Raw genomic sequence first — 14,665 nt, 5'->3', positions numbered from 1 at the left:
GAGCCTTAAATCAGCAATGAAGGGCAAAAAGTGTGGATTAATGATGGGAAAAGAGATGGGAAAAGAGAGTTCCTTAGGCTCAGTGTGGTGTTGGAAGCACAGGGAAAGCTGGGCTGGGCATGCTGGGTTTGGTGTGCCCAGCCCAGCTCAGTGACAGTGCCAGCAGAGCCACCGGTGCCAGCAGCAGCTGCAGGTGACAAATCAGGGATGGAGATTCTCCCCTTGGCAGCCTCTGAGCCAGCCTGACCCCGGCCACAGCTGCCAGGCAGGAAGGGGACAGGGCTGGGACAGGGCTGGGACAGGAGGTGCCACCCCCAGCCTGGGCTGAGCCCCCAGCGTGGGCAGCAGGAAAAGGGAAATTCTGCCCCTCTGCCCCTCTCAGGTGATTCCCCACCTGCAGAGCTGCCCCAGCCCTGGGAATTCCAACCTCAGCAGCACCTGGAGCTGCTGGAGAGAGCCCAGAGGAGCCCACGGAGCTGCTGCAGGGCTGGAGCCCCTCTGGAGCCAGGCTGGGAGAGCTGGGGGTGCTGCCCTGGAGAGGAGAAGGCTCCAGGGAGAGCTCAGAGCCCTTGCAGGGCCTGCAGGGGCTCCAGGAGAGCTGCAGAGGGACTGGGGCCAAGAATGGAGGGCCAGGAGGCAGGGAATGGCTGCCAGTGGCAGAGGGCAGGGCTGGATGGGATCTTGGGAATTGGGAATTGTTCCCTGGCAGGGTGGGCAGGGGCTGGGCTGGAATTGCCAGAGCAGCTGTGGCTGCCCCTGGAGCCCTGGCAGTGCCCAAGGCCAGGCTGGACATTGGGGCTGGCAGCACCTGGCACAGTGGGAGGGGTCCCTGCCATGGCTGGGGTGGCACTGGAGGGGATTTAAGGTCCCTTCCCACCCAACCCATCAGTGCTTCAGCTGTACCACAATTCCATGGTCACCAGCCTGAACCCCACTCCCACCATAAATGACATTTACTCTGGCATTAGGGATTGGCTGTAGCACCAGAAACCACCGGGTTTTGCTCAGAGTGGCTTCCAGGGCAAACCCTTGCTCCTCCTGGGCTGGAGGAGCCCTTCCCACAGGGATCCATCCCGGGATAGGGGAGCAGGGATCCATCCTGGGATGGGGAGCCCTTCCCACAGGGATCCATCCCAGGATAGGGGAGCCCTTCCCACAGGGATCCATCCTGGGATGGAGGAGCAGGGATCCATCCTGGGACAGGTGAGCCCTTCCCACAGGGATCCATCGCCCCTGGAGGAGCCCTTCCTGTGGGGATACAGCCCAGGATGGAGGAACTCTTTTCTACAGAGACCTATCCCAGGATCCAAGAGCTCTTTCCTGCTGGGATCCATCCTGGGATGTGGATTCCTTTCCCACAGGGATCCATCCCGGGACTGAGAGCCTTTCCTGCAGAGATCCATCGTGCCTGGAGGAGCCCTTCCTGCAGGGATCCATCCCGGGATCCACATCCCTTTCCCGCAGGGATCCATCCCAGGATCCACATCCCTTTCCTGCAGGGATCCATCCCAGGATCCATATCCCTTTCCCACAGGGATCCATCCCGGGATCCAGATCCCTTTCCCACAGGGCTCCATCCCAGAATCCGGATCCCTTTCCCGGAGGGATCCATCCCAGGATCCACATCCCTTTGCCGCAGGGATCCATCCCAGGATCCACATCCCTTTGCCGCAGGGATCCATCCCAGGATCCATATCCCTTTCCCGCAGGGATCCATCCCAGGATCCATATCCCTTTCCCACAGGGATCCATCCCGGAATCCAGATCCCTTTCCCGCAGGGATCCATCCCAGGATCCACATCCCTTTGCCGCAGGGATCCATCCCAGGATCCATATCCCTTTCCCACAGGGATCCATCCCAGAATCCGGATCCCTTTCCCGCAGGGCTCCATCCCAGAATCCGGATCCCTTTCCCGCAGGGCTCCATCCCAGGATCCGGATCCCTTTCCCGCATGGATCCCTCCCGGCCCCGGGGGCTCTGCTCTCCCTCCCTGGGGCCGCTCCCCGGGCAGGGCGAGGCTGCGGAGCTCACGGGGAGCTCTGGAGCTCTGCAGAGCCGAGCTATTTCTGGAGCTGGAATGTGTGCGCGTCCCTCCAAATGCTTCCCGAGGAGTGCAGGAGGTAAAACAGAGCAGCGCTGTGCCCGATCCAGCCTCGCCTTGCCTTGCCTTGCCTTGCCTTGCCTTGCCTTCCTTCCCTGCAGCTGCGGCCCCGGGCACGCAGAGGGATCCGTGCCGGCCACCAGCAGGGTGGGGCAGGGACCAGCGGCTGCGCGCAGGGTTTGGGGCAGAAAAACTCGGATTCGGGGCAGAAAAGCTCGGATTTGGAGCAGAAAAGCTCGGATTTGGGGCAGAAAAGCTCGGATTCGGGGCAGGTTTTGCAGCCCTGAGGAGCAGGGCAGTGCCACTGGGGGAAAAGAGGGGCCAGGAGAAGGAAGGACTGGGAAGAGGGAAGCAACAGAGCAAGGCATTACCGGAGCTGCTGCAGCCCTGCTCCAGCCCCGCTGCGGGGAGCAAAACCAGTTTGGATGGAGCCTGGAGCTCTGAGGACACTGGTCCAGAGCCCACGGTGCCTGCCAGTGAGTTTAAAGTTTAAAGTTTAAAGTTTAAAGTTTAAAGTTTAAAGATTATCCCATCCCACCCCTGCCATGTCAGGGACACCTCCCACTGTCCCAGGTGGCTCCAGCCTGGCCTTGGACACTTCCAGGGATCCAGGGGCAGCCACAGCTGCTCTGGGAATCTGTGCCAGGCCTCAGCAGTTTTAAATTTGGGTGATGCCAAGGGGGAGAAGAGATGGGAGAGGGTTGGAGGCGAGTGCAGTCACCCAGTGTCCCCTTGCTGCCACTCGGAGGGAAGAAGAGGGACAGGAGGAAGGAAAGCAGCAGAAACACGGGCTGGGGGTTGTGCAGGAGTAACTGGAGTGGGAATTCTCTGGATCAGCCAGAGCTGGCAGATGTTTGCACACCCCTGTGGCAGCAGGGCCTGGCTGTGGCTGGGGAGGCAGAGCCGTGTCCTTGTGTCCCTCCTGGAAGGTGACAGGCACAGGGGGCACCTGGAGCCTCTGAATTTCCTGCCTGGAGATTCGTGTGTGGAGTGAGAGGTTTGGGTGGTTTGTGAGTGCTCTGTTCTCAGGAGCAGCGTGGGGCAGGAGCAGAGCATGGCTGGGACCTGAGCTGGGCCTTTGTGGGTCCCTGCAAGAGATCCCAGACCCCAGGCCCTCAGGGCTTTGGGGTGTGGGGATCACAGACCCTGTGCCCTCAGGGCTTTGGGGTTTGGGGATCACAGACCCCAGGCCCTCAGGGCTTTGGGGTGTGGGGATCACAGACCCCATGCTCCCAGGGCTTTGGGGTGTGGGGATCACAGACCCCAGGCCCTCAGGGCTTTGGGGTGTGGGGATCACAGACCCCAGGCCTTCAGGGCTTTGGGGTGTGGGGATCACAGATCCCAGGCCCTCAGGGCTTTGGGGTGTGGGGATCCCAGACCCTGTGCCCTCAGGGCTTTGGGGTGTGGGGATCACAGACCCCATGCTCCCAGGGATTTGGGGTGTGGGGATCACAGACCCCGTGCCCTCAGGGCTTTGGGATGTGCGGATCACAGACCCTGTGCCCTCAGGGTTTGGGGTGTGGGGATCACAGACCCTGTGCTCCCAGGGCTTTGGGGTGTGGGGATCACAGACCCCGTGCCCTCAGGGCTTTGGGGTCAATCCCAGGCCTGGTTTTGTGATGGGTTCTTTGCTTTCTGTGGGGTTCAGGGCTTTGGGGTGTGGGGATCACTGTGAGCTCCTGCTGGACACAGGGACAACAAATCCCCTGAGGGGAGTTAATAGGGCCTGGGCTCTTTTGTTTATCACACCAGGGACTGAGGAGAGTTAATAGGGCCTGGGTGTTTGTTTATCACCCCTGGGACTGACTGAGTCCTGTCTGTGCTGCTGTGTCCTGGTGCTAAACCCAACATTTACCCACAGCCCCCCCAGGCTGGGAAAATGCTTTTGTAGCATTTCCTTGGGCTTTCACCCTTGTTAAACAAAACATTTTGTTTTAATACAGCTCCAAATTTAACCCAGGAATGGTTTTTTCCCTTAGTGCAGCATTGCTGGGTGGGGTGGTTTAAATTCACCTGTGCCTTCAGTTTGTGTCCCAGTGATTTCAGGCATTCTCAGTGCTCACATTCAGCTTTTGTTTGTGCAGAGGAGCTTTTGCCATGACATTGTGTGGAGCATTCTGTATTTCCTAGGAGCTCTGTGAGAGCCCAAATGCTTTCAGGAGAAGCCTCAGATAAAGCTGCAGCTTTGAAATGATCTGATTTAATCACTGGCAGCAGAAGGGATGGTGGGGGAGATGTTGGGAAGAGTTCCTGCCTAAAAGTGTTGGTTCCATTAAATCCTCACAGTCCGACCTGCCTGGAGTTATTTCCTGCTGTGTAACGAGAAATATTAATTGAAAGAGGCAACAGGAGTAACCCTGGATGGGTGTGGGTGGGGATGAAGTTCTGCAGTGCCTCCTCCTGCATTCCCAGTCCCAGTCAGCCTCTGAGGATGCTCCAGGCCACCACAGGGATGCCACCTCTGTCACCCCTGCAGTGTCCCCACCCCTGGGGCTGGAGACACCTTCATGGATGGTGCCCTGTGGCATCCTCCTCATGCTGCCCTTTTCCCTGCATCCAGGACAGGTTCTGGCTCATCCTGGCACTGTTCAAATCCAGGCTGGACATTGGGGCTGGGAGCACCTGGGACAGTGGGAGGTGTCCCTGCCATGGCAGGGTGGCACTGGTTGGGATTTAAGGTCTGTCCCAACCCAAACCATTCCAGAATTCCATCTTTGGGATTCTGGGATTCTGTGAACTTTGTTAAGCCAGCCCCAGCCTTTTGAGCATTATTTTTCCTGGGCATCTTCCCACAACCTTTCCCATTTACTTTTCTATTAAAGTTTAGCCCCACTGAGGCTGGGAGTGGATGAACCATCTTTGGTTGTGCCAGAGCCCAGGGCAGAGCTCAGCTTTATTTCCCTGCTCTGAATTACTCAGGATGGGGCTGAATTTGCACTCCCAGCCCTGAATTACTCAGGATGGGGCTGAATTTGCACTCCCAGCCCTGAATTACTCAGGATGGGGCTGAATTTGCACTCCCAGCCCTGAATTACTCAGGATGGGGCTGAATTTGCACTCCCAGCCCGGAATTATTCAGAATGGGGCTGAATTTGCACTCCCAGCCCTGAATTACTCAGGATGGGGCTGAATTTGCACTCCCAGCCCGGAATTATTCAGAATGGGGCTGAATTTGCACTCCCAGCCCTGAATTACTCAGGATGGGGCTGAATTTGCACTCCCAGCCCTGAATTACTCAGGATGGGGCTGAATTTGCACTCCCAGCCCTGAATTACTCAGGATGGGGCTGAATTTGCACTCCCAGCCCTGAATTACTCAGGATGGAGCTGAATTTGCACTCCCAGCCCTGAATTACTCAGGATGGGGCTGAATTTGCACTCTGGGTCTGATTTTAGGAGGAGCAGAAGCCCCATCACCAGCCAGGCTCCCGTGCCTGGTCTTTGTGTCTCTGGGAATGGATCATTCCATGTGCAGAGAAAACTCTGCAGTTCTGCTCCTCCAAAATTATTTGCTTGCTAAAGAGAAGAGGAGAGCACAGGGAAAAAAATGCCTAAAAGATAAAGCCAAAATGGTGACAGAAGGGTTGAGATAGGGAGGGGAAGGGCAAGCAAGGAAAATCCTTGAAGTGTGGATGGGAGCAAGAAAGAAAATCCCTGATTTGGGAACAAGGAATAAAATCCCTGTTTTGGGAATGAGGAATAAACTCCCTGATTTTTGGAGAGGCTGTGAGTGTCTGTGATGCAGTGACACCCATCCCAAGCTGCCTCATCTCAAAAATGTCTTTTCTCTCCCACCCCAGGCACCCTTTTCCTATGAACACCTGAGTCTCCTCCACCTCTCAGAGGATGCAGCTGTAGCAGCTTCCCCACAGGTAAGAGCTCAGCCATGGCCCCAGGGCCTGCTCCAGGGGTTTTGGGGGTGTGGGGATCACAAAATCTGTGCCCTCAAGGATTTGGGGTCAAGCCCAAGCGTGGTTTTGTGATGGGTTCTTTGCTTTTTGTGGGCTTCAGGGCTTTGAGGGTGTGGGGATCACAGACCCCGTGCCCCCAGGGTTTGGGGTGTGGGAATAACACTCCTCATGCCCTCATGGATTTGGGATCAAGCCCAAGCCTGGTTTTGTGATGGTTTCTTTGCTTTCTGTGCGGTTTAGGGCTTTGGGCCTGTGGGAATCGCAGACCTTCTGCCCTCAGGGATTTGGGGTCAAGCCCAAGACGGGTTTTGTGATGGCTTCTTTGCTTTCTGTGTGATTTAGGTCTTTGGGCCTGTGGGGATCACAGACCTTCTGCCCCCAGGGCTTTGGGGTCAAGCCCAGGCCTGGTTTGTGATGGGTTCTTTGCTTTCTGTGGGGTTCAGGGCTTTGAGTGTGAGAGGATCACAGACCTTCTGCCCTCAGGGCTTTGGGGTGTGGGGATCACAGAGCCCATGCCCTCAGGGCTTTGGGATGTGGGGATAACACTCCCCATGCCCTCAGGGCTTTGGGGTCAAGCCCAGGCCTGGTTTTGTGATGTGTTCTTTGCTTTCTGTGGGGTTCAGGGCTTTGGGGTGTGAAGATCACAGACCCCGTGCCCTCAGGGGTTTTGGGGGTGTGGGGATCACAGACCCTGTGCCCTCAGGGCTTTGGCATCGAGCCCAGGCCTGGTTTTGTGATGGGTTCTTTGCTTTTTGTGGGGTTCAGGGCTTTGGGATGTGGGGATAACACTCCCCATGCCCTCAGGGGTTTGGGGTCAAGCCCAGGCCTGGTTTTGTGATGTGTTCTTTGTTTTCTGTGGGGTTCCTGTGGGTTTTGTGCCCCTCTGAGGTGACACAGCCCCAGGGGGTTGCAGTTCCTCGAGCAGGCATTGGTGGCTGAGCATTAAAAGATGTTCTGAGGGGTGAGGACTGGTCCAGATTTGGGTTTTCACTTTGTTTCTGCTGACAGAGGGCTCTGGTTTGGTTTGTAGGTGATCCCATCCAGGTGATTTTCTGGTCCCAGCAGCCAGGAGTGGTTTGCAGGGTGAGGGTGGAGCTGGCAGCTCCTGCTGCTGTCATTTTCCTCCTGGCTCTTCACCAGCACCTGAAAATGTCCAATATTGAAAAACAGAAGCTGCTGGGTCTTTCTCTTCAAACATGACCAGCAGTTCCCAAATCCCACCTCCCCTGCAGCTCTGCCTTTTCCCCTGGCAAACTTCATTAAATCTCTTCATTTGCTGCTGAAGTTTTGCCTTCCTGGGGGATGCTGCCTGCCCAGCTTTGGGGGAAGTTTGTGGGAATAAATTGCTGCTCATGGACCTCTTGCTGGGCATGGATGTGATCTGCCCCAGGACATTTTAGGGACTCAATTCCAGGTCTGGTGCCGGTGTTGGGTGGATTTTAAGGACTGGGAATCACTTGGCTGATGTGAGCCAGAGTGGGAAATGGGATTGTTTGGGGATTGTTTGGAGCTTTTTCCACAGGGATACCCATCCCCTGGCTGCAGCCAGGCTGTGGGGCGTTTTCCCAGGTAAAATGTGGTGGCACAGGATGGGAAACTGGGGCTGGGCCAGGCTGGGGGAGCTGCTCCTGCTGCTGGCCCTGCAGAAGGCACAGCTGCTTTAGGCAGGGCTTGAGGGCGATCAGGGTCGAGCACTAATTGCAGGGGACAGGTTGTGCTCCCCGGGAGCAGCAGTGACAGCTCAGAGCCGCCTCCACCGGCGCTTAAAGCTGATTATGCCCCGACCTTTCCCTTCCCGAGGGCTCCTTGCAGTGTCCCTTCAGCCGGGCCTGGCTCCTGCCCTCCATTCCCGGCGGCAGAGGGACAATAACCCCACAATAAACCCAATAAATTCATCTGCTGTGTCGTCTGGCCGCCCCACACCCCCTCCCCTCGCCGTCCTTTTTGGCAATCTGTCATTCCGGATTCTGGTGCGGGGCCAGGAGCCGAGGAAAAACTCCTCGGGCAGCTGGAGCTCCACACAATGGGGTTTAAATGGGGTTTAAATGGGGTTTAAATGGGGTTTGGAGTGTTTGTAAACAACTGCACGGAGCGGGGCCCGCCCAGACAGAGCCGGTGAGAGCAGAATTAATTCCCCAGCGGGCAGGGAAAAGGGGAAACATCCCCCGTGCTGTTCCGGGCTGTCACCGAGGCCACCGAGCACTGGGCTGGCCCTTCCTGAAGTGGTGGCACGGCAGGAGATGGGCAGGGACAGCTGGAGGGGCTGGGAGGGCGGGGATGCTCTGAGGATGCTCCGGGGATGCTCCTGGGATTCTCCTGGGATGCTCCAGGGATGCTCCTGGGATGTCTGAGGATGCTCCTGGGATGCTCCTGGGATGCTCCTGTGATGCTCCTGGGATGCTCCAGGGATGCTCCGGGGATGCTCCTGAGATGCTCGGGGGATGCTCCTGGGATGCTCCTGGGATGCTCCTGGGATGCTCCGGGGATGCTCTGGGGATGCTCCAAGGATGCTCCAGGGATGCTCCGGGGATGCTCCGAGGATGCTCCTGGGATGCTCCGGGGATGCTCCTGGGATTCTCCGGGGATGCTCCGGGGATGCTCCAGGGATGCTCCTGGGATGCTCCTGGGATGCTCCAGGGATGCTCCAGGGATGCTCCGGGGATGCTCCTGAGATGCTCCGAGGATGCTCCTGGGATGCTCCTGGGATGCTCCAAGGATGCTCCAGGGATGCTCCTGGGATGCTCCAAGGATGCTCCAGGGATGCTCCAGGGATGCTCCTGGGATGCTCCTGGGATGCTCCAGGGATGCTCCTGGGATGCTCTGAGGATGCTCTTGGGATGCTCCAAGGATGCTCCGGGGATGCTCCTGCGATGCTCCAGGGATGCTCCTGGGATGCTCCTGGGATGCTCCTGGGATGCTCCAGGGATGCTCCAGGGATGTTCCTGGGATGCTCCTGAGATGCTCCTGGGATGCTCCGGGGATGCTCCTGAGATGCTCCTGGGATGCCCCGGGGATGCTCCTGGGATGCTCCGAGGATGCTCCTGGGATGCTCCTGGGATGCTCCTGGGATGCTCCAGGGATGCTCCGGGGATGCTCCAGGGATGCTCCGGGGATGCTCCTGGGATGCTCCTGGGATGCTCCTGGGATGCTCCTGGGATGCTCTGGGGATGCTCCAGGGATGCTCCTGGGATGCTTCAGGGATGCTCCTGGGATGCTCCTGGGATGCTCCAGTTTGGTGTCAGCTCCCCTTGGAGATCAGCTGGCAGGGAGGAAGGATCAGGGAAGGGAATGGAAGCTTCTGGCCTGTCAAAATAGCCCCGTTTCTCTCCAATTCACACAGCTTGTTCCTGGTGGAGAATGAAAAAAAACCCGACCAAAAATAGTTTAGTGGTTTCTTTGCAATGGGAATTTTAAAAAATCCTTTACTGAGGAGGATTTGAGAAGGGAACAACAGGGAGGGGGCAAAAAGGTGTAGTTGGAGCACATGGATTGGATGATCCCAGGTCATTAATTTTGGTGAATAAAACTGAATTTCCAGGGATTTCCCGCTCTGCTGCTGAGGGCTGTGAGGGGAGCGGGGCTGACACCAGGAGATCACTGATTGCACTCACAGGAGTTCTTCTGCAGGGGAAATCAGAGAGAAAAAACCTGAAATGAAGCCCTTGGTGTGAGCAGAGCCAGCCCTGTGGGTCTGGGCTGCTCCTCAGAGGCGGCTGCAGCCTCTCCCTGCCCTGAGCACCCGGACAGCAGCAACTGGCACTGCAGCTCCCAGAGCCATCTCATCAATGAGCTCACAACCTGCTGGGATTAATTTTAATACATTTTGGAAGCAGAGTAATGGAGATGAAATGCAAGCAAAGGTTGGGAAGGGAAAGGAGGGGCTGTGCCACATGGGTGCCTCCAGGGGTGCTGAGGGGTGCTCAGGTTATCCACAGGTAACTGCAGGTGATGGATTAGGGAATCCCAGAACAGGATCACAGAATATCCACAGTGGGAAGGGACCCACAGGTGTGAGAAATGATCCTCACCTTCAAAAATGTAAAAGGTTCATTGAAACCTTATGAGAAATACAACAGAAGGCTGAATAGAGGAAACATCACAGCACCAGGAGGAGAGGATGTTCCCACCATGGAGGTTTCACCTTTTAACCCTTTGCCCCCCAAAATTCTGTCCATGCTGCATGCCAGATCCACACCTGGGGCCTGGAGCTTCTCCCCAGCCAGGCCAGCACAGGCAAAGCCCCAAGAGCTCGGAGGGACGGGGTGTGGAGGAGACCAAGCAAAGCCAGGCCTGATAAAGCACAAGGAGGAGATTGTGAGCAGGGAAGGGACCAGGCAGTCTGGGCCAGGGGAAGGTGTCTGAGCTAAAATTCTGGGCTCAAAAGCCCTGCCTGGTGCACAGCAGGAGGTTCTCATGCTGTGAGAACCTGCAGGAAACTTCCAGCTCTCTGTGCTCTGTGCCCTGGGCATCTCCTGTTTGGTGACTGTGAGCCAGTCCCCACGGTGAGAAATGATCCTCACTTCTAAAATAATTGGAAAGGTTTATTAAAGCCTTATCAGAAATACAACAGAAGGCTGAATAGAGAAAACATCACAGCACCAGGAGCAGAGGATGTTCCCACCATGTGCTCACCCACACCATGGAGGTTTCACCTTTTAACCCTTTGCCCCCCAGAGTTCTGTCCATGGACTCCTCCTTCCCTGCCCAGGGTGGAGATCCCTGCCTGACACCTGGAGTGGGGGCAGCTGTTGCCATGGTAACGAGTGACCCTCCCAAATGTCCCAAACCCAGGGCACCCCTGAGAACAGCACAGGGGGGTAAAACACAACTATAAATCTATAAAACTGCTCCTGACAGAGATCCAGGATATTTGCCTTTAATTGTGAGAGTCAGCCATGGCATTGCTCATTTGTCACACAGGATCACCCAGTCCAACCCCAAACCCTGCCCAGAGCCCTCAACAGCCCCAGCCTGGCCATCCCTGCAGCGCTGCCCAAATTTCTCCCCCATCCTTCATCTCCCCCAGCAGAAGGTGAAGCAGCTGCTTCAGCACCCAGCACATCCCACAGAGCAGGGGGGACTCAGTGATCTTGGAGGTCTTTTCCAGCCTCAGTGATTCCTTGGTTCAGTGATTATTCTGCTCTCTGTGGTGGTTCCAAGAGAACCTGCTTGGTTTGGGTTGAGTCATGAAACATCCTGAGCTGAAGGGACCCCAAGGATGATCCAGCCCAGCCATGGCCCTGCCCAGAGCCCCCAACAGCCCCAGCCTGGCCATCCCTGCAGCGCTGCCCAAATTTCTCCCCCATCCTTCATCTCCCCCATCCCTCCCTCTCACAGAATCATGGAATGTGCTGAGCTGGAAGGGACCCACAGGGATGATCAATGCCAAAGCCAAGCCCTGCCCAGAGCCCCCAGCAAGCCCAGCCTGGGCATCCCTGGAGCTCTGGCAGCCTCGGGGCCGTGCCCATTCCCTGGGCAGCCTGGGCAGTGCCCAGCACCCTCTGGGGGAAGAGCCTTGCCCTGAGCTCCAGCCTGAGCTGCCCTGGCCCAGCTCCAGCCGTGCCCTGGCTGCTGTCCCTGGCCCAGAGCAGGGATGGGAGCTGCCCCTCGGGAGGAGCTGCAGATCCCTGAGCTCTGCCCTCACTGTGCTCCAGCTGCACACACCCTCACTCACCTGGTTTCACTCCAGCCAGGGAGGTTCTGCTTTCCTTTCCCAATCTCTCTGGATTTCACTGACCCCTCCCTGTCTCCTGCAAGCTGCGCACTCCTCTCCGTGAATTCCCTGATCCCATTTGAAGTGAAAATGAAGTTTCTTTTCCTTTTCCCTCGATTCTTTGCTGGCAAAGTGTCATGCTCTATCCACCCCTTTCTCCATGATCAGAGACATCAGCTCTGTGTTTACTGCCTTCAAACCGATTTGGGGTCCTCTGGGATGGAAATTGCAGTCACTGCTCACATGTTGCACCTCGGCTCTTCCTCTGCTCCCAGAGCTCTTCCTCTCTGCTTGGATGTGCTGGCACAGCTTCACCCTGCTGGGCTTTCCAGGAATAACCAAGATTTTGGGATAAATGGGGTGTGGGGTGTGTGCAAACCCATCAGCCTCACAAAGGCTGCAGCCTTCCCTGTTTTTTTTGGGAATGCTGTTTTGCCTGCTGGATCTCCAGCATCCCACACGAGCTCTCTTCCTTCCTGACAGCTCGGGGAATAAACTCCATGCTAATTTTAGCTCTCCCTCCAAGGTGGTTATCTGAGGTTTGGGCACCATCAATGCCTCATTCATAAACCTGCAAACACTGTGAAAAGAAAGGGGGGCACGGGGGGCAGCGAGGGTCCCGCCCTGAACGTGTCTGATCCTCCAGCAGCTGCAGCTCTGGCTCGCTGGGAGAACAAGCCAGGGTTGTTCCTTCAGCAGCCAGGAAAGGGCTCTGTGTTTATATTTAGGGCCCTGTTGGTGTGTGCAGGTGGCACATGAAAACCTGCTATGATTTCCTATCCTGTTTTTCCTGGACTGGCCTGAGCTCCCTGGGAGAGCTCTGAAAATTTCCCCGTGGCCGTCTCTGGGTTTTGGAGCCTCAGGGTGTTGGTTGGTGAAACCTGGGGGGTTTTTCCCGTGCACTTTTTGGACACAGTTTTGCCCAGAACACACAATTTTTAGAGCAGGTTGGTGGCTTCGGCCACTTGAAGTTTGTGGGGTGTTGGGATTTGAGATTGTTGGGATTTGGAATAGTTGGGATTTGGGATCGTTGGGATTTGGGATCATTGGGATTTGGAATAGTTGGGATTTGGGATCGTTGGGATTTGGGATCATTGGGATTTGGGAGCATTGGGATTTGGAATAGTTGGGATTTGGGAGCATTGGGATTTGGGATCATTGGGATTTGGGAGCATTGGGATTTGGAATCGTTGGGATTTGGGAGCATTGGGATTTGGGAGCATTGGGATTTGGAATCGTTGGGATTTGGGAGCATTGGGATTTGGAATAGTTGGGATTTGGAATAGTTGGGATTTGGGATCACTGGGATTTGGAATTGTTGGGATTTGGGATCATTTGGATTTGGGAGCATTGGGATTTGGGAGCATTGGCATTTGGAATCATTGGGATTTGGGATCATTGGGATTTGGGATCATTTGGATTTGGGAGCATTGGCATTTGGAATCATGGGGATTTGGGATCACTGGGATTTGGAATTGTTGGGATTTGGGAGCATTGGGATTTGGGATCGTTGGGATTTGGGATCGTTGAGATTTCTCGCTGGATAAGAGAGCAATGAAAATGAATAGGTGGGGGTGAGACCTCTTCCAGCAGGGAGGTGAGTGGGGGCCAGGATCTGGGTGTGGCACCTCTGAGCTTCACTTCTGACCTTGAGCTGCTCTGACCTTCACCTGTGAGCTTCCCTCTGCTCTGACCTTCCCTTTCCACCCCCACAGAGCTCCTCCTGTGGCTGTGGCCCTTGGGGACAGCTTGGTGGCACTGGGTTGATGGCTGGCCTTGGTCTTGTCCAGCCTTGGTGATCCTGGGATTCCCTGGGCTCCAACTGAAGGAGGCCCCGTTCACCTCCAGCCTTCCTCTTCCTCCAGTGCGAGAAATGGGGGGGAAATGGGGAAAACTCAGAGTTGGGTCCCTGATCTCACAGCTCTTGTGTGCTCCCAAAGTGAGAAATGGGGGAATAATGGGAAAAAACTCAGAGCTGGGTCCCTAATCCCACAGTTGTTGATGAATTGCCATTGAGAAATGGGGCAACAATGGGAAAAACTCGGATGAGCACCATATCCCACAGCTGTGGGGATTGAAAAATGGGGGAGCACTTTGAGAGTCCTCAATCCCACAGCATCTGGGCTGTTCCTGAAGTGAGAAATGGGAGAACAGTGGGGAAAACTCTGAAGAGTCCCTAATCCTACAGCTGTTAGGATATTTCCAAAGCAAGAAATGGGGGAGCAATGGGAACAATTCAGAGCTGAGTCCCTAACTCCAGAGCTGTTAGGATATTCCCAAAGTACAAAATGGGGGAACAATGGGAAAAATTCAGAGCTGAGTCCCTAATGCCAAAGCTGTTGGTGTGTTCCCAAAGCAAGAAATGGGGGAGGGATTTGAAAGCTTAGAATCCCTGGAACTACAGCTGTTGGGATGTTCCCAAAGCTTCACCTCATGGCTCCAGGAGCTGCCAAACCCAAATCAATCCTCACCTGGGAACATCTGGATTTTGATGGGTTTGGGTTTGGCAGGAGCTGGAGAGGACAAAAAAAGGGGTTTTGGGCCTAGGATGGTGGAGCTGGAGTGCAAAGTCCTGGTGAGGATTCACAGGTGGCAGCTGGGGTTGGCCCCAGCATCTCTGGAGAGGCAGAAATTCTGCAAAATGTGAGTCTCATGTGGCCCTGAGGTGCAGCTGGACAGCAAAGATGCTGCAGCTCCCCCTGATATTCAGGAAGGGAAAGTTAGATTAATGACTCCACATCATTCTCCAACTGAAATTCCACCATCACAGGGAGGAATTTCAGCCACCCCTCAGGAGCTGCTCACTGAGCTTGCCCTGGCAGTGAGTAATTCCTTTAATTCCACATTGTCTTGGTCTGAACAGCCAGGTGTCTGCTGAGGAAGGCAGGAGCCTCCCCTGAAATGGAAAATGCAAACCCCCTCCCTCTGAATTATTGTAAT

The 14,665-nt window shown here is 55.7% G+C and overlaps 1 protein-coding gene across 4 annotated transcripts in view; it reads left to right on the top strand.

Moving 5' to 3' along the window:
• Positions 1-14,665, top strand: part of HIVEP3 (HIVEP zinc finger 3) — a 354,592-nt gene that overhangs the window by 172,279 nt on the left and 167,648 nt on the right. For all 4 annotated transcript variants that reach the window (XM_077189804.1, XM_077189805.1, XM_077189806.1 and 1 more), the window contains one exon: positions 5,902-5,973. The gene's annotated coding sequence lies outside the window, so the exon portion shown is untranslated. The remainder of the gene's footprint in view (positions 1-5,901; positions 5,974-14,665) is intronic.

This window comes from Agelaius phoeniceus, chromosome 22, assembly GCF_051311805.1.
Source record: "Agelaius phoeniceus isolate bAgePho1 chromosome 22, bAgePho1.hap1, whole genome shotgun sequence".
Lineage (NCBI taxonomy): Eukaryota > Metazoa > Chordata > Aves > Passeriformes > Icteridae > Agelaius > Agelaius phoeniceus.
Note: the sequence above shows the minus strand (reverse complement) of the source record. Positions and strands in the feature narration are given on the sequence as shown.